The sequence below is a fragment of the Stomoxys calcitrans genome, chromosome 1, assembly GCF_963082655.1.
Source record: "Stomoxys calcitrans chromosome 1, idStoCalc2.1, whole genome shotgun sequence".
Classification (NCBI taxonomy): Eukaryota; Metazoa; Arthropoda; class Insecta; order Diptera; family Muscidae; genus Stomoxys; species Stomoxys calcitrans.
This window is the reverse complement of record NC_081552.1, coordinates 99,943,216-99,969,338: the sequence shown is the minus strand read 5'-3', so window position 1 is coordinate 99,969,338 and position 26,123 is coordinate 99,943,216.

Below are 26,123 nucleotides of genomic sequence, written 5' to 3'. Positions count from 1 at the left end.
TTGTTATCTAACGATGGAACAGGAACATTTTTAACTTTCTGGCATAAGCTCTTGAAACAATCGTTTGGCCCAAATCAGCTCTTTAACTGCTTCACCTGCTGCCACATACTCCGCTTCAGTTGTAGACAAGACAACTGTAGATTGTTCTTTTAGAGCACCATGTAATAGGACCAAATGTTAGCATAATTACCCTACCACTTGCCGAATGTCTTGTTTCAATGTCACCTGTGTTACATCTTGCAGTACCTCGCAAGTATTTAAAGTTTCTTTTGATTGCATCTCCCTGATTCTGAAATAATTTCCTAGCAAAGGATTTTGTAGTGAATCGGAAGACTAGGATTGGCAAAGAACCTAATATGACGACATCAGGCAGTGCAGTGAGAGGAAAGTCAATGCAGCCTAAATAACAGGGAATAGACGATAAGATCATCACCTACTCTCAAGATACCTATTTACTGGAGGACCAATGATTAAGCTTATCCGGAACCAACAGTGGTGAGCCTTTCGACTCTGCGACACCGCCACCCCCATCGAAGTTGAAACGGCTGGTGAGGAAAGCAAAACACACAGGAAACGAGGTACTAATAGGGTGCGATGCGAACTCTCACCACATTTTGTGGGGTAGTACCAACACTAATAAGCGGGGCCAAGCCCTGGCAGAGCTCTTGAATACTAACGACCTAATAACACTTAATATTGGTAACACCGCTACCTTTGTTAATAGGGTTAGGAAGGAGGTATTAGATGTAACGATATGTTCGGAAAATCTAATCGATGAGGTTCAGGATTGGAGGGTCTCCATGGAACACTCTTCTCTGACCATCTCTACATTAGGTTTAGAATAGCACGGCCAGCGCCGAATCCGATAAGCTTCCGGAATAAGTTGAAAACCAATTGGACAATATTCGGAAGTCTACTCAGAAGAAGACTTGGGCAAGATAATTTAGATTGTCCAAGCATAGAGGACATTGACGAAAATGTCAAGAGGATTACGACTGCACTGGTGGGGTCCTTCGAAGATAGTTGTCTTCTTCGTGAAAGGAAATCAGCCCAAGAAAAACCCTGGGTGACCGGGGAGATTCGCAATATTGGGAAAGAGGTCCGCAGACTTTTTAACAGAGCACACCGTAAAAAGCGGAAGTTTATTGGGATGTGTATTACATGCGACTCAATGAATACAATAGGATTACCAGAGCGGCAAAACGTGCCTCCTGGAAGCTTTTTTGCGAACAGGTCGAAAGCGTTAATGACGCCGCCAAGATAAAAAAGTTTCTCTCAAAAAAGCATGTCCAAACTGAAACTTTATTAGACGACATGGGAGTGAGAGCAGAAACAACGGAGGACATGTTGAGGTTTTTGATGAAAACCCATTTTCCCCAGAATACGAAGGCATTCGCGGAGACAGCGGAATTATAGAATAATGAAGGTCTTGATCGATGGTTTGTAATTACGGAATTTTGGGTGAAGGATTTTTATCGCCACTCCTATGCCTGACCACCATAAATGACCTATTACGGATGCTGACTGAGGAGGGATTTGAATCTGTCTGCTACGCAGATGATTTTATTATACTTCCAAGAGGTAAAGAGGTATGCAGAAGGGATTGGAAATCTTGGACAGGAAACTGAATTGAAAGTGTCACATTCAGGAGCGTACTGAGAAGGCTCACAGATGTTGGGCACCATGTAGACGGGTGGTAAGCTCGAAATGGGGCCTGAATCCGAGTATAGTCCACTGGCTCTACCGAAACGGGATTAGACCAATTCTTACTTACGCCTCAGTAGTTTGGTGGACTGCTATAGAGAAGAAGTGCAACATAAGGGCCATACAACAGGTTCAGAGAATATGTTGTCTTGGCATAGGCGGAGCGATGAGGACCACGCCCACTAGGGCACTGTAGACTATTCTAGATGTCCGACTCTTTGACATACAGATTAAGTGTGAGGCAGCCACTGCGGCAATGAGACTTAAGGCGATGGGAGAATGGATTGAGGATGGGAGTCGGATAATCGAGGCGACGATAGGAAACCTGGAAGGAAGGGAAGAGGTTTCCGATCGGATACCTGATATGAACCTTGAAGTCGAGTGCGAGGCACTGCTATCAATGGCACTGTCTTGGATTGACAGAACCCTAGTATTGCCATCTGGAAGATTATGTTACACGGATGGATCAAAGCTAGATGACAGAGTTGGGGTGGGAGACTACATTGAGAACCCAGAAACAGATATCTATTTTAGACTGCCTGACCATAATACGGTCCTGTAGGCGGAGATCCGGGCGATCACAGAATGAGTGAAGTGGTGTGGTGCTAACGCGAGGACGTCGATTGTGAATATCTTTTCGGACAGTTAAATTGCCATAAAGGCAATAACAACCAGGAAGTTAAGGTCCGAACAGCCTTCCAGTATAAGAAGGAAATTAACGCCTTCTCTGAGAATGGCAAAATCATCATCGATTTGTGCCGGGCTATAACGGAATAAGGGAAATGAAAATGCAGGCAATTTGGCAGTGAAAACCAGAGGACAGCCGTTAATAAACTTGGGTCAACGTAGTCCGAGTTAAGAGCGTAGGCGAAGAACGCATGTAACACTGTGGAACAGCGAAACAGTCGGTAGAACGGCGAAAATCATATGGGGGATCCAGATCGTGAGAAGACGAGGCTATTAATGAAAGAAAGCAAGAAGGAGGTTAATATAGCTTTCGGAATCATAACGGCACACATACGAGCTCACTTATATAAAATTGGTGCGGCAAGTGATAGCATGTGTAGGGCATGCGGGGAAGGTGATGAGACGTTGGAGCATTTCAGATACCGGCACTTAGATGGAGACAACACCAAGAGCTCGACAAATGCGACCCATGGTGGAGGGTATATAAGATTCGGCCCGTCCGAACTTAGCACGCTCTTACTTGTTAGAGGTTACTTTATATTTTTTTAGAGGGCACAACAAGCCGATGGCATGGGGCGGATTAATATCTTTCACCCTATTGTCAACCTAACCTAACCTATATACATCATGTTTGCATTCTTCAATTTCTTTCAATTTATTGCGTTTGGAATTTGTCCATTCTGTTTTTTCACATCCTAATTTTTTCCGCTTTTTACTATTTCAGCGTAACGTTTTTCAATTTTTTATACCTTGCAATTATAATTAAATAAATTATATTTTATGGGTAAAAAAAACTTCACTTCCTATTTTTATAGCCTCCACCATAGGATGGGGGTATATTAATTTCGCCATTCTGTTTGTAACTCATCGAAATATTCATCTAAGACTCCATAAAGTGTATATATTCTTGATCGTCATGACATTTTAAGTCGATTTTGCCATGTCCGTCCGTCCGTCTGTGGAAAGCACTCTAACTTTCAAAGGAGTAAAGCTAGGCGCTTGAAGTTTTGCACAAGTATATCCTATTAGTGTAGGTCATTTGGGATTGTAAATGGTCCAAATCGGTCCATGGTTTGGTATAGCTGTCATATAAACCGATCTTCAAATTTGATTGCATGAGGGCGCAATTTCTATACGATTTGGGTAAAATTTTGCAGAATGGCTTCTTGTATAACCTTAAAAATACGTGCCAAGTCTGGTCATAACCAGATATAGCTGGGTTCATAACCAGATATAGCTCCCATATAAACCGATCTCCATATTTTACTCATTGAGCATCTAAAGGGACCAACTCTTATCTGATTTGGATGAAATTGTGCTTAAAGACTTTCACTAAGGTCTCCAACATATAAACCAAGTTCGGCCCGAATTGATCCATAACCTGATAAAAGCATGGAAAATTTTATCCGTTAAAGTTCACGGGCAAAGAACTTTACAAATGCGATCGATGGTGAAGGGTATATAAGATTCTGCTCGGGCGAACTTAGCACACTTTTACTTGTTCTTGATATTTTTTTATACCCTCCACCATAAGATGGGGGGTATACTAATTTCGTCATTCTGATTGTAACTACTCGAAATATTCGTCTGAGACCCCATAAAGTATATATATTCTTGATCGTCGTGAAATTTTATGCCGATCTAGCCATGTCCGTCCGTCCGTCCGTCTGTCTGTCGAAAGCACGCTAACTTCCGAAGGAGTAAAGCTAGCCGCTTGAAGTTTTGCACAAATACTTCTTATTAGTGTCGGTCGGTTGGTATTGTAAATGGGCCATATCGGTCCATGTTTTGATATAGCTGCCATATAAACCGATCTTGGGTCTTGACTTCTTGAGCCTCTAGAGTGCGCAATTCTTATCCGATTGGGATGAAATTTTGCACGACGTGTTTTGTTATGACATCCAACAACTGTGCCAAGTATGGTTCAAATCGGTTCATAACCTGATATAGTTGCCATACACACCGATCTGGGGTTTTGACTTCTTGAGCCTCTACCGTGCGCAATTCTTATCCGATTTAAATGAATTTTGGCACAACGTGTTTTGATATGATATCCAACAACTTTGCTGAGTATGGTTCAAATCGGTCTATAACCTGATATAGCTGCCATATAAACCGATCTTGGGTCTTGACTTCTTGAGCCTCTAGAGTGCGCAATTCTTATCCGATTGGGATGAAATTTTGCACGACGTGTTTTATTATAACATCCAACAACTGTGCCAAGTATGGTTCAAATCGGTCCATAAACTGATATCGCTGCCATATAAACCGATCTTGGGTCTTGACTTCTTGAGCCTCTACCGTGCGCAATTCTTATCCGATTTAAATGAATTTTGGCACTACGTGTTTTGTTATGTTATCCAACAACTGTGCCAAGTATGGTTCAAATCGGTCCATATCCTGATATAGTTGCCATACACACCGATCTGGGGTTTTGACTTCTTGAGCCTCTAGAGCGCGTAATTCTTATCCGATTGGAATAAAATTTTGCACCACGTGTTTTGTTACGATATCCAACAACTGTGCCAAGTATGGTTCAAATCGGTCCATAACCTTATATAGCTGTCATATAAACTGATCTTGGGTCTTGACTTCTTGAGCCTCTAGAGGGTGCAATTCTTATCCAATTTGAATGAATTTTGGCACGTAGTATTTTGTTATGATATCCAACAACTGTGCCAAATATGGTTCAAATCGGTTCATAACCTAATATAGCTCCCATGTAAACCGATCTGGGATCTTGACTTCTTGAGGCTCTAGAGGTCGCAATTATTATCCGATTTGCCTGAAATTTTGTACGACGGACTCTCTCATGACCACTAACATACGTGTTTATTATGGTCTGAATCGGTATATAGCCCGATACAGCTCCCATATAAATCGATCTCTCTATTTTACTTCTTGAGCCCACAAAGGGCGCAATTCTTATTCGAATTGGCTGACATTTTACACAGGTCTCCAACATATAATTTAATTGTGGTCCAAACTGGACCATATCTTGATATCGCTCTAATAGCAGAGCAAATCTTTTCTTATATCCTTTTTTGCCTAAGAAGAGATGCCGGGAAAAGAACTCGACAAATGCGATCCATGGTGGAGGGTATATAAGATTCGGCCCGGCCGAACTTAGCACGCTTTTACTTGTTTTTTTTTTTTTTTTTGTCTACCCACTTTGTGACTGTATATGATAGAAGCTAGGTATATGTTTGACTCATTCTCTCATCTTTTCGCAATGGATATGAGTGATTGGGGACACAATATAATCTTGATCAGTGCACAATTTATACTATTAAATAACAATTTAATTCATACAGTTAAAAATATGTTCAACGTATGCCTTGTTTACTCATCACTTAGGGTGATACAAAAGAAAATCGAATTTCTATATCAAAAATTATTAAAGCAATTTAAAAAATTCGAAAAGTTTTTTATAAGTCAATACCATATTTAGACGGTCAAATATTGGTCTATAATTTTTCTGTATGAACCACGCCCATTTGGGCTGTTCTAAAAGGGTGATTTATAAGCTATTATTTTTTGGCAGCACTGGTTTAAACAGCTCACATATGTATCGTATTTTGTTTCACCGTCAAACATCGTCAGTTTGGTCTATAACTTAACCATGAATCATCTTACAAACGAACAACGCTTCCAAATTATTGAATTTTATTATCGAAATGAGTGCTCTGTTAAGAAAGTTTATCGCGCGCTTCATTGTGTTCAGCGACGAAGCTCATTTTTGGCTCAATGGGTACGTAAATAAGCAGGATTGCCGATTTTGGAGTGAAGATCAGCCAGAAGCATTGCAAGAGCTACCAATGCATCCAGAAAAAGTCACACTTTGGTGCGGTTAATTGGCAGGTGGCATCATTGAACCGTACTTCTTCAAAGATGATGCGAATCGTAATGCAATAGTGAATGGTGAGCGCTACCGTGAGATGATATCCAACTTTTTTTTGCCCAAAATGCAATAGCTTGACATGCACGACATGTGGTTTTAACAGGACGGTGCCACGTGCCACACAGCACGCGTAACAATGGACTTATTGAGAGGCGAGTTCTTTGAACATTTTACTTGGCGTGGAATTTAACGCGTTTATACTATTTTTTGTGGGCCTATATAAAAGCTGATGTCTATACAGACAATTGCCGCATTGGGTATATTAATTTTGTCACTCCATTTGTAACACATCGAAATATCTATTTCCGACACTATAAAGTATATATATTCTTGATCAGCGTAAAAATCTAAGACGATCTAGCCATGTCCGTCCGTCTGTCTGTTGAAATCACGCTATAGTTTTTAAAAAAGAGATATTGGGCTGAAATTTAGCACAGATTCTATCGGGCTATATCGGACTATATCATGATATAGCCCCATACAAACCGATCCGCCGATTTAGGGTCTTAGGCTCATTAAAGCCACATTTGTTATCCGATTTTGCTGAAATTTGGGACAGTGAGTTATGTTAGGACACTTGAATTCTTTCTTCAATTTGGCCCAGATCGGTTCAGATTGGGATATAGCTGCCATATAGACCGATCTCTCGATTTAAGGTCTTGCGCCCATTAAAGGCGCCTTTATTATCTGACTTTGCCAAAATTAGGGACAGTGAGTTGTGTTAGGCCCTTGGACATCCTTGTTCAATTTGACCCAGATCGGTCCAGATTTGGATATAGTTGCCATATAGACCGATCTCTCGGTTTAAGGTTTTGAGCCCATAAAAGGCGCATTTATTGTCCGTTTCGCCAAAATTTGGGACAGCGAGTTGTGTTAGGCTCTTCGACATTTTTCTGAAACTTAGCCCAAATCGGTACATATTTGGATATAGCTGTCATATAGACCGATATCTCGATTTAAAGGCTTGGCCCCATAAAAGGCGCATTTATAGTCCGATTTCACCGAAATTTGACACAGTGACTTATGTTAGGCTTTTCGGCCGTATCGTATATGGTTCAGATCGATTTGTTTTTAGATACAGCTACCAAAAAAATCAATATTTTGTTATACACAGTTGAACAATGACTTGTACTTATTAGTATTTGGTCCAAATCGGAACATATTTCGATATAGCTGCTATGTGGCATAAGGTATGCATTTTTTGCCGGATTTTGACGAAAGGTGGTTTACATATATACCAGGTGGTGGGTCTCCAAAGTTCGGCCCGGCCGAACTTAACGCCTTTTTACTTGTCTTGTGAGATACCAGGCGAAATATTGAAAAGTGTATGCCAAAAGTGAACTAAGCAGATGGACCATTTGAGCCGAGGTTACGGTCAACATTTGTATGAAATAATCTTCAAATATCAAATTATTTGGACGATTCAAATGAAAATTTCATGCATTTTTCTGAATTTTACGTAATTACGGGTATATTGATTTCGTTATTCTGTTTGTAACTACTCGAAATATTCGTCCGAGACCCCATAAAGTATATATATTTTTGATCGTCGCGACATTTTATGTCGATCTAGCCATGTCCGTCCGTCGGTCCGTCCGTCCGTCTGTCTGTCAAAAGCACGCTAACTTCCGAAGGAGTGAAGCTAGCCGCTTGAAATTTTGCACAAATACTTTTTATTAGTGCAGGTCGATTGGTATTGTAAGTGGGCCATATCCGTCCATGTTTTGATATAGCTGCCATATAAACCGATCTTGGGTCGTGATTTTTTGAGCCTCTAGAGTGCGCAATTCTCATCCGATTTGACTGAAATTTTGCACATAGTGTTTTAGTATCACTTCTAACAACTGTGCTGAGTGTGGTTCAAATCGGTTTATAATCTGGTAAAGCTGTCATATAAACCGATCTTGGGTCTTGACTTCTTGAGCCTCTAGAGTGCGCAATTCTTATCCGATTAGAATGAAATTTTGCACCACGTGTTTTGTTCCGACATCCAACAACTTTGCCAAGTATGGTTGAATTCGGTCCATAACCTGATATAGGTGCCCTATAAACCGATCTTGGGTTTAACTTCTTGAGCCTCTAGAGAGCGCAATTCTTACCCGATTTGTATGAAATTTTGCACGACGTGTTTTGTTATGATATCCATCAACTGCGCCAAGTATGGTTCAAATCGGTCCATAACCTGATATAGCTGCCATATAAACCGATCTTGGGTCTTGACTTCTTGAGCCTCTAGAGTGCGCAATTCTTATCCGATTGGGATGAAATTTTGCACGACGTGTTTTGTTGTGATATAAAATAACTGTGCGGAGTATGGTTCAAATCGGTCCATAACCTGATATAGCTGCCATATAAACCGATCTTGGGTCTTGACTTCTTGAGCCTTTAGAGTGCGCAATTCTTATCCGATTGGAATGAAATTTTGCAGGACGTGTTTTGTTATAATATCCAATAACTGTGCCAAGTATGGTTCAAATAGGTTATAACCTGATATAGCTGCCATATAAACCGATCTTGGGGCTTGACTTCTTGAGTCTCTAGAGTGCGCAATTCTTATCCGATTGGAACGAAATTTTGCACGACGTGTTTTGTTACGACATCCAACAACTGTACCAAGTATGGTTCAAATCGGTCCATAGCCGGATATAGCTGTCATATAAACCGATCTTGGGTCTTGACTTCTTGAGCCTCTACAGGGCGCAATTCTTATCCAATTTGAATGAATTTTGGCACGTAGTATTTTGTTATGATATCCTACAACTGTGCCAAATATGGTTCAAATCGGTTCATAACCTGATTTAGCTGCCATATAAACCGATCTGGGATCTTGACTTCTTGAGCCTCTAGAGGTCGCAATTATTATTCGATTTGCCTGAAATTTTGTACGGCGGATTCTCTCATGACCATTAACATACGTGTTTATTATGGTCTGAATCGGTCTTTAGCCCGATACAGCTCCCATATAAATCGATCTCTCTATTTTACTTCTTGAGCCCACAAAGAGCGCAAGTCTTATTCGAATTGGCTGACATTTTACACAGGTCTCCAACATAAATATAATTTAATTGTGGTCTAAAAACCATATCTTAATATCGCTCTAATAGCGGAGCAAATCGTTTCTTATATCCTTTTTTTTTTGCCTAAGAAGAGATGCCGGGAAAAGAACTCGACAAATGCCATCCATGGTGGAGGGTATATAAGATTCGGCCCGGCCGAACTTAGCACGCTTGTTCTTTTTTACATGTTCCTTCCGCCTGATTTTGGTATCAAGGGTCATTCCAAGGTATTTGGCTGTGTTTGCATAAGACATTTTTACATTGTTTAAATATATCGGAGTTGGTGATATGTGTTTGTTTGTGAAAATCATGTGAACTGATTTATTTTCATTAATATGCATTCTCCATTTGCTAATCCATGCATGTATTTCTAACAAAGGGATAGAAGGATTGCAGTAGCTTCATTTTCAGTATCTGCGGTACATATGATTGCGGTATCATCTGCGATTGTAGCTATGGTTGAAGTGTGGGTAGGGATTGGAATACTCTGGTATTAAATAGATATATAACTGGCACAAGGACACTTCCTTGTGGTACGCCTGCATTTATAGGGTTGAGTTTTGAGTTATCATTATCATGAAGTTTTTTACGACGTGTTTTGTTATTATATCCAACAACTGTGCCGAGTATGGTTCAAATCGGTTCATAACCTGATATAGCTGCGTTATAAACCAATCTTTGATCTTGACTTCTTGACCCTCTAGAGTGCGCAATTCTTATCCGATTGGGATGAAGTTTTGCACGACGTGTTTTGTTATGATATGCAATAACTGTGCCAGGTATGATTCAAATCGGTTCATAACCTGATATAGCTGCTATATAAACCGATCTGGGATCTTGACTTCTTGAGCCTCTAGAGGTCGCAATTATTATCCGATTTCCCTGAAATTTTGTATGACGGATTCTCTCATGACCATCATCAATATTCGTGTTTATTATGGTCTGAATCGGTCTATAGCCCGATACAGCTCCCATATAAATCGATCTCTCTATTTTATTTCTTGTCTTTATTTGCTCGGTTGTACATGACGTTTTGGGAGTCGAAATTATCCATTTCGTCTTATCTCCATTTACTGCCAGACCCATTTTCGTCGCTTTCGATTCTTTTAAACGCTGCAGTTACTACTTCCGGTGACCGACCAATGATATCGATGTCGTCGGCATAGGCAAGCAGCATGTGTTCTCTTGTGAAAAGTGTGCTATATCTATTCCATTTACATTTCGTATAATCTTCTCCAACAGGATATTAAAGAGGTCACACGACAGGCTGTCTCCTTGTCTGAAACCTTGAGTTTTTCTATCCAGATTGCGCAGATAAGCTGATGGATACGTGTCGCCTCCCGTCTTAAATAGTTCAGCGCTATACCTTCTCTATAAAGTGTGCGGACATTCCAGGTGCAGGTCCGCAAACCATGGTCCTTTTTTCATTTGCGTGGGTTGTCAACGTTGGGGGGTACGTTTTTACTATTCCTTTGTTTCTCATAGTAGTTCTCATAGTTTTCCGAGGGCGGGTTACTGTCCCAGCGCCCCCACCGGATGGGTTTTGTGGGATTGCACATGTATCCCTCGTTATTGCGAGCCGCTTGCTTCAAGATCCGATGCTCGCTTCCAGCTGCCCCTAACGTGGGAACAGACATTGCCTTGTCATATCGAGTATCATTGGCACTCAGTATTTAATTAAGAGCCACTGCCATTTGACTCCTCACTGAGACTCTCCTCTCGAAAATCGCTGACTGTGCGAGGCAGCATTTGCAGCTTTGTCGCATAAAAACGGATCTTTCCGTGGTAACGATGGACACCACACAAGTTGGACCTCAAAGTTCCAGCCTGTGTTGTGTGGTGCTCATAGTTATTCCGTGTCTGTCGGGATAGCTATTCGCATTTATAAATAAACCAGCTAAACCGGGCCCGATCCGCTGCGCCTTCTTTTACTTTATATGGAGCAAAATTATCCTTTCAATATTTATTTTCGACACTTAAAGAGCTTTTAGTGAAATACCATGCTACGAAAATAATATATGTATATCGCAAAAGCATAACAATATAAATGCCTTTATCTGAATCCCATATGATCTTTGCTGGTCTATAAATTCGCTCGCAGGATTTAGAGTTATTAACGTTTGGGTGTCAGATATACTCCATTATTAAAAGTCTTTTTTTTTTCAGCTCGATATTGTCATGATGTCCGATTAAGGGGTGTTTTCGGGGGTGGGGTGGTCCCTCAAACACTCAGCCCCGAAAATACATCAGAATAGTGTTTTACTCTCAAATATCATTTATTTGCACCCATATTGCCATTGGCTTTAAAATTGGATAACAAATTCGTTTTCAAATACCTTTCACTAAAATTCCTTATTGCAAAGGTCAGTAAATATGTCCGGTTTAGGGTATGGGCACTAAAAACTATCAATATCGAGAACCACTCCCTTTAAGAACCAAAATTGTGGGTGGGACGTCTCCTAGGCAGTTGGTCCAGAATGTTGATATCAGATTCGTTGTCTACTGCCAAATACCTTTGATTTGAGCCCCATATTTCCATTGTCGCAAACATGACCGGTTTGGCCGTTCAGTAACTTGGCCCTGAAAATACTTCTTATTACAGCCGCATATTTGAATGGTCAACAAATACATCCTATATGGGTGGTGTTATGGGGGTAGGGTGGCCCAATACTCACTTTTTCCCGAATATTGATAAGAGATTCGTGTTTTCTTCCCAAAGTCCTGTCATTTGAGCCCCATATTTTAGTAAATTTGTCCTCTTTTGGAGTTTTTTTTTTGGAAGGGGCAGCCCCCCACCTACTTGGTCCCGAATGCGGATATTAGATTCGTATTCTACACTTGAATACCTTTTATTTGAGCGCCATATTGCCATGATCAGTACATAAGTCCTGTTTAAGGGGTGTTTTGTGGAAGGGGTGCACCCCCAGAAACTTGGTCTCACTTTTGAATACCAAATTCACATTCTACTCGCAAATACCTCTCATTTGAGTCGCATATTGCCAAGGACGGTAAATATATCCAATTGAGGGGTGTTTTGGGGTTGGGGTGGTCCCCCAACACTTAGTCCGACAATTGGATAGCAGATACGTTTTCTACTCTTAAATACCTTTCATTTGAGTCCAATATTGTCGTGTTTGGTCTATATTTATATTTGGGGATGGGGCTGCCCTCCCATGTACCCCATACGAAATTTGGATACCGAATTTTTAGTTTTAGATTACTTTAAGAGAGCACACAAAATTTCGCTTAAATCGTACCACCCATCACTGAGATCTGGCGTTTCTGAAAATAAGGGTAAGGGGGATGGTCCACCCTCCCCCCTTCAGATATCAAAAAATGTAGGACCCTATTTTCACCACGTCATTATGCACCATCTGTGAAAATTTCAAGAAAATCGGTTCAGCCGTTTTTGAGCCTATATGGAACACAAAAAACTCGACAAACAAGCAACATTTCTTTTTTATATTTATAGATAGCTGAGCCTTCGTTTTCACCACGCGGAAAATATGTTTCTTATTATTACTCTTAAATTTGGACAACATTTTAACTAATAAGATTTTTCTGCAAAACTAAATCTATGGCAAAGATTGGCAATTAATGTACCTAAAGCACCGTCTTAGGTGGGAAAGTTAAAAAAATAATACATCAAACAACCGCAACGAAATTCCTATGTGTTAGTTTTCTTTATTCAAAGGACCTTTAGGTTGTCATAACAAAGATAATTTTGCCCACTCTGCCTACTCTCTGTTCATGTTGTCTTCTCCAAATTAGCGCCATCTACTGTCTGATTTTCATTGGATCAACTAAATCCAATTGAAGACAGCCATTAAGTGGATAATCATGTGGTGGTTGTCTATGACTAGTCATTCATAGAAAACCACCATATCATATGATTAACTATTAAATAGTCATCATTTAGTTTTTTTTTTTTTAATCAAATAAAATTGCCATATTAAACGGTTTTATGTGGCAAAGAACTAATTTGCTAGTGTGGTGGCGATATTTCTTACTATTGAACCATGTAAAACTTTTGAACAAAAAAGTGTTGCCCAGCAACACGTCGTTTATAATTGACCGACTGATTTGGGGTGAGGCAGTCCGCTAGATATATGAGCAGAGTAAATATATCAGATACGCCACACCCCTTCTGCCATTTGAGCACAAATTTGAATGACGCACTCTAATGAAAGAAATCAATCACTTGATTCCATATTGTTTTAATAGGTCAAATAACCTATTGTAGGCGATTTTAGGAGGAAAAGCACTTCCTAGATTTTAGTACACAAAGTTTAATGTCATATTCGTAATCTGCTCTCAAAAGCCTTTAATTTGAGTTTCATCAAGCTATGGTCGAGTAAAATTCCCATTTGGTGGGCTTATCGGGGATGTGTCGGCCATCAATTACTTGAATTCTCAAGAATTACTCAAGAATCAAATCCCCAGATCTGTTTATATGACAGCTATATCAGGTTATGAACCGATTTGAACCATATTTGACAAAGTTGTTGGATATCATAACAAAATACTACGTGCCAAAATTCATTCAAATTGGATAAGAATTGCGCCCTCTAGAGGCTCAAGAAGTCAAGACCCAAGATCGGTTTATATGAAAGCTATATAAGGTTATGGACCGATTTGAACCATACTTGGCACAGTTGTTGGATATCATAACAAAACACGTCGTGCAAAATTTCATTCCAATCGGATAAGAATTGCGCACTCTAGATGCTCAAGAAGTCAAGACCCAAGATCGGTTTATATGGCAGCTATATCAGGTTATGAACCGATTTGAACCATACTTTGCACAGTTGTTGGATATCATAACAAAACACGTCGTGCAAATTTTCATCCCAATCGGATAAGAATTGCGCACTCTAGAAGCTCAAGAATTCAAGACCCAAGATCGGTTTATATGGCAGCTATATCAAAACATGGACCGATATGGCCCATTTACAATACCAACCGACCTACGCTAATAAGAAGTATTTGTGCAAAATTTCAAGCGGCTAGCTTAACTCCTTCGGAAGTTAGCGTGCTTTCGACAGACAGACGGACGGACGGACGGACGGACGGACGGACGGACGGACGGACTGACAGACGGACGGACATGGCTAGATCGACATAAAATGTCACGACGATCAAGAATATATATACTTTATGGGGTCTCAGACGAATATTTCGAGTAGTTACAAACAGAATGACGAAATTAGTATACCCCCCATCTTATGGTGGAGGGTATAACAATTACACTTCATTTTATTTAATTCACATTTTAAAATCATTCACTGGACTTAACTGTTTTTTAAAATTTTTCTGAATGTTTTTCTACGCTCCACCATTGGATAGGGGTACACTAATTTCGTCATTCTGTTTGTAACACCTCGAAATATGCGTCTGAGACCTCACAAATTATATATATTCTTGGTCGTCACGACATTCGGCGTCCATCTAGCCATATCCGTCAGTCTGTCGAAAGAGCGCTAACTTTCGATGGAGTAAAGCTAGGTGCTTGAAATTTCGCACAAATATTTTTATTAGTGTAGGTCGGTTGGCATTGTAAATGGGACAAATCGGTCCATGTTTTGATATAGCTTCCATATAAACCGATCTAGGGTCTTGAATTCTTGAGCCTCTAAAGGGCACAATTCTCGTCCGATTTGACTGAAATTTTGCACGTGGTGTTTTGGTATTCCCAGCTAAGTATGGTTTAAATCGATTCATAACCTGATATAGCTGCCATATAAACCGATCTTGAGTTTTGACTTCTGCAACTTAAAGAAGGCGCAATTTGGCTGTAATTTTGCACGTAGTGTTTTGGTGTTACTTTCAACCACTGTGCTAAGTACGGTTTAAATCGGTTAATAACCTGGTGTAGCTGCCATATAAACCGATCTTAGATCTTGGCTTCTTGAGTCCCTAGAGGGCGCAATTCTTATGCGGATAAGAATTGCGCACTCTAGATGCTCAAGAAGTCAAGACCCAAGATCGGTTTATATGGCAGCTATATCAGGTTATGAACCGATTTGAACCATACTTTGCACAGTTGTTGGATATCATAACAAAACACGTCGTGCAAATTTTCATCCCAATCGGATAAGAATTGCGCACTCTAGAAGCTCAAGAATTCAAGACCCAAGATCGGTTTATATGGCAGCTATATCAAAACATGGACCGATATGGCCCATTTACAATACCAACCGACCTACGCTAATAAGAAGTATTTGTGCAAAATTTCAAGCGGCTAGCTTAACTCCTTCGGAAGTTAGCGTGCTTTCGACAGACAGACGGACGGACGGACGGACGGACGGACGGACTGACAGACGGACGGACATGGCTAGATCGACATAAAATGTCACGACGATCAAGAATATATATACTTTATGGGGTCTCCGACGAATATTTCGAGTAGTTACAAACAGAATGACGAAATTAGTATACCCCCCATCTTATGGTGGAGGGTATAACAATTACACTTCATTTTATTTAATTCACATTTTAAAATCATTCACTGGACTTAACTGTTTTTTAAATTTTTTCTGAATGTTTTTCTACGCTCCACCATTGGATAGGGGTACACTAATTTCGTCATTCTGTTTGTAACACCTCGAAATATGCGTCTGAGACCTCACAAATTATATATATTCTTGGTCGTCACGACATTCGGCGTCCATCTAGCCATATCCGTCAGTCTGTCGAAAGAGCGCTAACTTTCGATGGAGTAAAGCTAGGTGCTTGAAATTTCGCACAAATATTTTTATTAGTGTAGGTCGGTTGGCATTGTAAATGGGACAAATCGGTCCATGTTTTGATATAGCTTCCATATAAACCGATCTTGGGTCTTGAATTCTTGAGCCTCTAAAGGGCACAATTCTCGTCCGATTTGACTGAAATTTTGCACGTGGTGTTTTGGTATTCCCAGCTAAGTATGGTTTAAATCGATTCATAACCTGATATAGCTGCCATATAAACCGATCTTGAGTTTTGACTTCTGCAACTTAAAGAAGGCGCAATTTGGCTGTAATTTTGCACGTAGTGTTTTGGTGTTACTTTCAACCACTGTGCTAAGTACGATTTAAATCGGTTAATAACCTGGTGTAGCTGCCATATAAACCGATCTTAGATCTTGGCTTCTTGAGTCCCTAGAGGGCGCAATTCTTATGCGATTTGGCTGAAATTTTCATTGAGGAGTTTTGTTTTGACTTTCAGTAGTATGGTGCAAATCGGTACATTATCTGATATAGCTGCCTTATAAACCGATCTGGGGTCTTGTCTTCTTGAGCCGCTAGAGGGCGCAGTTATTATCCAATTTGGCTGCAATTTTGTACAACGGCTTCTTCCATGACCGTCAACATTCTTGTGAAATATGGTTTGAATCGATTTATAGCTTGATACAGCTCCCATGTACACCGATCATCCGATTTTGCTTTTTGAGCCCCTACAAGGTGCAATTCTTATCCGAATGGACTGAAATATTGCACAATGACATCTACTTTTTCATTATTCTTTGTTTGCCTAAAAAAGATTCCGCACAAAGAATTCGACAAATGCTATCCATGGGGGTATATAAGATTCGACCCGGCCGAACTTTGCACGCTTTTATTTGTTTTTTTTTCTCTTCGCTGTAACGATGCGCTCCCAAAAGCAACTGACTAAGCCGTCCTTAAAAATGAAAATAAGCAGATAGTTGGATACGAGATTTGATGTGTATATGCATACATGTTTACACCCCAATTCACCCACAGTCTTTCGTTTTTCACCATGACGAAAAATGTAAACAAAACTGATTTTAATAAATTCCGACTGTAAATGGGTATATGTTTTACTGGCAGCTAAGAAAAATTTTCTTAAAATGCACCTACATATTTTAAGGAATTATACATCTCTTTTTATTCTACATCTTATATATAACAAGTAAAAGCGTGCTAAGTTCGGCCGGGCCGAATCTTATATACCCTCCACCATGGATCGCATTTGTCGAGTTGTTTTCCCGGCATCTATTCTTAGGCTAAAAAGGATATAAGAAAAGAGTTGCTCTGCTATTAAAACGATATCAAGATATGGTCCGGTTCGGACCACAATTAAATTATATGTTGGAGACCTGTGTAAAATTTCAGCCAATTCGTATAAGAATTGCGCCCATTGGGGCTCACGAAGTAAAATAGAGAGAACGATTTATATGGGATCTGTATCGGGCTATAGACCGATTCAGAACATAATAAACACGTTTGTTGATGGCCATGAGAGGATCCGTCGTACAAAATTTCAGGCATATCGGATAATAATTGCGACCTCTAGGGGTCAAGAAGTCAAGATCCCAGATCGGTTTATATGACGGCTATATCAGGTTATGGACCGATTTCAACCATACTTGGCACAGTTGTTGGATATCATGACGAAATACTTCGTGCAAAAACTCATTCAAATCGGATAAGAATTGTGCCCTCTAGAGGCTCAAGAAGTCAAGACCCAAGCTCGGTTTATATGGCAGCTATATCAGGTTATGAACCGATTTAAACCGTACTTGGCACAGTTGTTGGGTATCATAACAAAACACGTCGTGCGAAATTTCATTTCAATCAGATAAGAATTGCGCCCTCTAGAGGCTCAAGAAGTCAAGACTCAAGATCGGTTTATATGGCAGCTATATCAGGTTATGAACCGATTTGAACCATACTTGGCACAGTTGTTGGATATAATAACAAACACGTCGTGCAAAATTTCAATCCAATCGGATAAGAATTGCGCACTCTAGAGGCTCAAGAATTCAAGACCCAAGATCGGTTTATATGGCAGCTATATCAGGTTATGGACCGATTTGAACCATACTTGGCACAGTTGTTGGATATCATAACAAACCAACGTCGTGCAAAATTTCATTCTGATCGGATAAGAATTGCGCACGCTAGAGGCTCAAGAAGTCAAGACCCAAGATCGGTTTATATGGCAGCTATATCAGGTTATGGACCGATTTGAACCATACTTGGCACAATTGTTGGATATCATAAGAAAACACGTCGTGCAAAATTTCAATCCAATCGGATAAGAATTGCGCACTCTAGAGGCTCAAGAATTCAAGACCCAAGATCGGTTTATATGGCAGCTATATCAGGTTATGGACCGATTTGAACCATACTTGGCACAGTTGTTGGATATCATAACAAACCAACGTCGTGCAAAATTTCATTCTGATCGGATAAGAATTGCGCACGCTAGAGGCTCAAGAAGTCAAGACCCAAGATCGGTTTATATGGCAGCTATATCAGGTTATGGACCGATTTAAATCATACTTTGCACAGTTGTTGGATATCATAAGAAAACACGTCGTGCAAAATTTCATTCCAATCGGATAAGAATTGCGCACTCTAGAGGCTCAAGAAGTCAAGACCCAAGATCGGTTTATATGGCAGCTATATCAAAACATGGACCGCTATGGCCCATTAACAATACCAACCGACCTACACTAATAAGAAGTATTTGTGCAAAATTTCAAGCGGCTAGCTTTACTCCTTCGGAAGTTAGCGTGCTTTCGACAGACAGACGGACAGACGGACGGACAGACGGACGGACAGACGGACGGACAGACGGACGGACTTGGCTAGATCGACATAAAATGTCGCGACAATCAAGAATATATATACTTTATGGGGTCTCAGGCGAATATTTCGAGTAGTTACAAACAGAATGACGAAATTAGTATACCCCCCATCTTATGGTGGAGGGTATAAAAATCAATTTGTGTTTGTTTGTAGGTTTGTTTGTTTGTATGTTTGTGTGTTCCTTATAGAGTCAGAAACGGCTGAACAGATTTTCTTGAAATTTTCACAGATGGTGAACAATGACCCCGTGGTGAAAATAGAGTACTACATTTTTTGATATCTGAAGGGGGGGCGGACCCTTCCCCTTACCCTAATTTTCAGAAACGCCAGATTTCGGAGATGGGTGGTGCGATTTAAGCGAAATTTTGTGTGCTCTCATATAGTACCCTTAAAATAAAAATTTGGTATCCAAATTTCGGATGGGGTACCTAGGGGGGCTGCCGCACCCTTACCTACCATATATATATTTAGACCATTCACGACAATATGGGACTCAAATGAAAGGTATTTAGGATAAGAAAACGCATCTGATATACAATTGACGGACCAAGTGCTAGGAGGACCACCCAAGCCCCAAAACAGCCCTACATATTTACATATATACCGACCATGGCAATATGGGACTCAAATGAAAGGTATTTGCGAGTAGAATACGAATCTGATAACCAATTGTGGGACCACGTTTCTGGGGGTCCACTCCTACCCCAAAACACCCCCCAAACAAGACTTATTTACTGACCGTGGTAGTATGAGGCTTAAATAAACGGTATTTGAATATCTAATACGAATCTGATATCCAAATATGGGACCAAGTGTTTGGGCGGCAGCCTCTCACTAAAAACATCCCCCAAAGGGGACAAATTGACGACCATCGCAATATGGGGCTCAAATAAAAGGTCTTTGGGAGTAAAGCACGAATTTGATTTCAATATTCGGGAAAAGTGTCTATGGGGCCACACCACCCCCACAACACCACCCAAATAGCAAGTATTTTCTGACTATTGGAATATGAAATATGGGCTCAAATTTAAGACCACATATCTGATATCAACATTAGGGGCCAACTGTCTAGGGGACGTCCCACCATCATAACAACCCCCAAATGGGACATATTTGCTCACCAAGAAAATTTGGGTCGTAAAGAGAGTGGAACTAAGTATTCATAGTTTTTAGGGCCAATACCCCAAAACCGGACATATTTGCTGACTTTTGCAATAAGGAGTTTAAATGAGATTAGAAAACGAATTTAATATCCAATTTTAAGGCCAATGGCAATATGGGGTTTAAATAAATGATATACAGATATATGAGAATAGAGCACGTTGCTTACATATTTTCCGGGTATATTTACAGACCATGTCGATGTGGAGCTTAAATGAAAGGTATTGGGGGGTAGAGCAAGAATTGATACCCATTTTCTTGACCAATTTTCTGGGGGTCTACCCCTTCCCAAAATACCTCATAAACAGCAATTTTTTGGTGACCATCGCAATATGGGGCTCAAATAAGAGATTAGAATGCGAATTTGATAACCTATTTTCGGGTCATGTGTTTGGGGGACGCCTCATCCTGTAAACTTTTCTTAAGCCAATGGCAATATGGGGTATAAATTAATAGTATTTTAGAGAAGAGCACGATGCTCATATCTTTTCAGCGCCAAGTATTTGGGGGACCACCTCTCCCCCGAAAACACCACTAAATCAGACATCATGAGAATATCGGTCTGAAATGAAGTATTTTAAGAATGGAGTACACTTTACATCCAATCTTAAATTCGTAGACCAATAAAGATCATATTTGGTATGCATGGTATGGTATTTCACTAAATTGTCGAAAATAAATATTCCAAGGAAACTTTTGTTCCATATAAAGTAAAAGAAGGCGCAGCGGAGCGGGCCCGGGTCAGCTAGTTATCTATAAAGTTATGTATTAAATATTTTTTTACTTGTTTCTACAACGTGAAGAACTTCAAATTAGCAAGTCCGCAAAATCAGTGGCAATAAGCTTCCGTACAAATTTGCTACAAAATTTGTATTCATAGTATCCATACCATGTGACCATGGATATAACAATTAAGGATATAATTTTCCCTTTAGGGAGCATTTTTATACCCACCACCGAAGGATGGGGGTATATTAATTTTGCAACACATCGAAATATCTATTTCCGACCCTATAAAGTGTATATGTTCTTGACCAGCGTAAAAATCTAAGACGATCTAGACATGTCCGTCCGTCTGTCCGTCTGTCTGTTGAAATCACGCTACAGTCTTTAAAAATAGAGATATTGAGCTGAAACTTTGCACAGATTCTTGTTTTGCCCATAAGCAAGATCGAAAATGGGCTATTTTGGACTACATTTGATATAGCCCCCATATAGACCGATCCGTCGATTTAGGGTCTCAGGCCTCTAAAAGCCACATTTATTATCCGATTTTACTGCAATTTGGGACAGTGAGATGGTTTAGGCCCTTCGACATCATTCGTCAATTCGGATATAGCTGCCATATAGACCGATCCTCCAATTAAGGGTCTTCGGCCCATAAAAGCGACATTTATTACCCGATTTTGCTGAAATTTAGTACAGTGAGTTGTCTTATGCCCTCCGACATCCTTCTTCAATTTGGCCTAGATCGGTCTAGATTTGGATATAGCTGCCATATAGACCGATCTCTCGGTTTTAGGTTTTGAGGCCATAAGAGGCGCATTTATTGTCCGATATCGCTGAAATTTGAGACAGTGAGTTCTCTTAGACCCTTCGACGTCTGTCTTCAATTTGGCCCGATGAGTTCAGATTTGGACATAGATGCCATATAGACCGATCTCTCGGTTGTAGGTTTTGGGGCCATAAAATGCGGATTTTTTTTTTAAATTACTGAAATTTGGGACAGCGAGTTGTGTTAGGCTCTTCGACGTCCTTCCTCAATTTTGCCCAGATTGGTCCATACTTGGAACAGTTGTTAAAATCAAGATCCAAGATCGGTTTTTATGAGAGCTATATCGGGTCATGTACCGATTTGCGCCATATTTAGCACAGTTATTGGAAGTCGTAACAAAACACTTCATACTAAATTTAGAATTGTGCGCCCTATAGGCTCAAGAAGTCGAGATCCAAGATCGACTTAATACAGTTGTTGGAAGTGATACCAAAACATTACGTGCAAACTTTCTGTCAAATCGGACGAAATTGCGCCCTCAAGAGGCTCAAGAAGTCAAGATCGAAGATCGGTTTATATGGCAACTATATAAAAACATGGACTGATTTGGCCCATTTACAATCCAACCGACCTACACTAATAAAATGTATTTGTACAGAATTTCAAGCGGCTAGCTTTACTCCTTCGAAAGTTAGCGTGCTTCCGACAGACAGACGGACATGGCCAGATCGACTTAAAATGGCATGACGATCAAGAATATATATACTTTATGGGGTCTCAGACGCATATTTCGAAATTAGTATACCCCCATCCTGTTGTGGAGGGTATAAAAAAAGGTTCAGATATTAATCCGCCCTATGCCACTATACTAAATACAAAAAAAGTAACCTCGAACAAGAAAATCAAGTTAGGCATTCCGTGCTCCTAACGAAATCCTTAATTGTTTTCCATGCCATTCCCCTAAAATGGTTAATTTCTGAAATAGTGTCCCCACCTAAATGCCGGTATCTGGAAGACGCGAAAGCCGGGCAATGACAAAGGAAATGCTCCACGTCTCATCATCTTCCCCGCATACCCTACACATGCTATCACTTGACGCACCGATTTAACATGTCCTATGTATCCCGTTATGCTCACAATAGCTATACTGACCTCCTTCTTACTTCCTTTCAGTAATAGCCTCGTCTTCTCACTGTCTGGCTACAGACAGTAGAGAAGACGAGATTTTGGCCGTCCTACCGACCATTTCGATGTTCCACAATGTTGCAGGAGCATGCGTCGCCCACTCCCTTTACTCGGACTGCGTCGACCCGAAAGGCTCCGGGATAAGGCCAAATCATCTGCCCTTTCATTCCCCCTTACTCCGTTATCGCCCGGCACCCAAACGATGCGGATTTTGCCATCCTCACAGAAGGTGTTGAGCTCCTTCTTTCACTGCAAGACTATTCGTGACCTTACCGTCCTGGTTGCTATTGCCCTTATGGCAATTTTACTGTCGGTAAAGATGTTCACACTCGACGTCCTCGCGTTAGCACCACACCACTTCACGCATACCGTGATCGCCCGCATCTCCGTCCTGGTTGTTATCGTCCTTATGACAATTTTACTGTCTGTAAAGATGTTCACATTCGACGTCGCACCCACCCCACACATTTCGCGATCGCGCGAATATCCGCCTCTAGGACTGGTCAGGCATTCTAAAACAGATATCAGTCCCTGGATTCTCAATATTGAACCCCAGGCCCACTCTGTCCTCTAGCTTTGATCCATCCGTGTAACATGATGTAAATCGATATCTCGATTTTACTACTTGTACATCTTGAGGGCACAATTCTTATTCACTGTGACATTCCGATTGCAAAACATTGAAGTATTCATTTCGTCCACACAATATATATTCATTTTATCGATTGTCCTAAAATTCTAAGATGAATGAATAATGTACGATTGTCTGTGGGTCATCGTGACTTGAAATTTGTTCCATACAGGTTCTTCAGATTTTGGCTGTTTTGGCCCCTGCGACTTCTAGGGCCCTGAAATTGCACATATACTGCATAACACCATGAAGATATATCTATCCGTTCCAAAATGTCAGACTTATTTCCAATTATTTTTTCCCCCATACCACTGTGCGACGTAGCCAGGGCGAAGCAGTTTAATTTTAATAATTTTTTCGGTTTGGAGTTACAGTGAGGTGGGCGCACTAACTCGAAATGAAATCCTGGCTACTCGCCTGGTGCTGAGTATGGTCTAGATCGGACATAATTTGGCTATAGCTGTCCAAAAAACGCATTTAAATAACCAATTTTCACAATATTTGGATCAGCAAATTGAATAAGACTTCTAGACATCCATGCCGAATATGGACTAGATCGGATATTGTTTCGGCTGTACTTAGCCGGATTCGTTTAAATTTGAATGAGTGGGGTGGAATTCGACTCCTCGTGTAAGTGCCCATCCCGTACACGCTGCTCTCCTCGTTAGTCATACCATGGGTTGGTTGATGTGATCATCTGGTATATAGACCCACCTATTATAATCTCCGAGATCTATTTTAACTCATGGTCAGAGCAGGGGTCATATTTTGTATCCATGCTCTCTTAAATATATAATTAGTCTGTATATCATTGTTTTCGGTTAGATCATGGGCAGAAATAAGATTCGACATGTGTTATTTGACTTTCGACCAGCTTACAGCTAGCCTCACTAAAAATCAATTTGTGTCTGTTTGTTAGTTTGTGTGTTCCTTATAGAAACAGAAACGGTTGAACCGATTTTCTTGAAATTTTCGTAGATGCATAATGATTGCGTGGTGAAAATTTATATTTTATTTGATATCTGAAGGGGGCGGACCCTCCCCCTTACCCTAATTTTCAGAAACACCAGATCTCGGAGATGGGTGGTGCGATTTAAGCGAAATTTTGTGCGCTCTAATATAGTACCCTAAAAATAAAAATTTGGTTTCCAAATTTCGGATGGTGTACCGCCCACCATAAAAACTACCACACATATATTTAGACCAATCACGACAATATGGGACTCAAATGAAAGGTATTTAGAATAAGAAACGTATCTGATATCCAATTGTCAGACCAAGTGTTAGGGGGACCACCCCAACCCCCTAAACACCCCTAAATCGGATATATTTACCGACTATGGCAATATGGGACTCAAATGAAAGGAATTTGCGAGTAGAATACGAATCTAATATCCAAATGTGATACTATGTTTCTGGGAGTCCACCCTTTCCCCAAAACCATGGGAATATGGGGCTTAAGTAAATAGTATTTGAGTGTAGTATACGAATCTGATACCCAAATATAGAACCATGTGTTTGGTGGGCGCCTCTCTTCAAAAACATGCCCCAAAGAGGACAAATTTACGACCATAGCAATATAGGGCTCAAATGAAAGGTCTTTGGGAGTAAAGCACGAATTTGATATCAATATTCGCGAAAAGTGTCTATGGGGCCACCCCATCCCCACAACACCACCCAAATTGGAAGTTTTGGGTTGCCCAAAAAGTTGCTTGTGACTCTGTAATTGCATTCTTTCTTCTGTCAGTTATCAGCTGTTACTTTTAGCTTGCTTTAGAAAAAAGTGTAAAAAAAGTATATTTGATTAAAGTTCATTTTAAGTTTTATTAAAAATGCATTTACTTTCCGCAATTACTTTTTGGGCAAACCAATATTTGCTGACTATTGCAATATGAAGCTCAAATAAGAGGGTTTTTAGATCCGATATATACTTTCAAGGCCTACTCACTGAGTGGCCGCCCATCCGAAACACCTCCCAAGCCGGTCATGTTTGCCGACCAGGAGTAGACCACGTATCTGATATCAACATTAGGGACCAACTGTCTAGGGGACGTCCCACCACCATAACAAATCCCAAATAGGACGTATTTGCCCACGAAGATAATTTGGTTCTTAGAGAGAGTTGAACTCGACCATGTCAATGTGGATCTTAAATGAAAGGTATTAGGGGTAGACAAAAATTGATACCCACTTTCGGGACAAATTTGTTGTGGGGCCTACCCCTTTCCCAAAACACCCCACAAACAGCAATTTTTTACTAGCCATCTCAATATGAGACTCAAATTAAGGTATTTAGGAGTCGAATACGAATTGGATATCCTAATGTAGGACCATGTATTTAGGGCATCACCCCTTTCCCAAAAAAACCCCCCAAAGAGTAAACATTTTTCGACCATGCCATTATGTGGCTCAAATGAAAGGTATTTGAGATTAGAAAACGAATTTGATAACCAATTTTGGAGCTATGTGTTTGAGGGACGTGTAAACTCCCCTTAAACCAATGGCAATATGGTGTTAAGCTAAATGGTATTTACGAGAAGAGGATGATGCTGATATTTTTTCAGCGCCAAGTGTGTGGGTGACCACCTCACCTCCAGAAACACCCCTAAATCAGACATCATGATACTATTGGGCTGAAATAAAGTATTTTAAGAAAGGAGTACATCTTACATCCAAACTTAAATTCTTAGACCAATAAAGATCATAT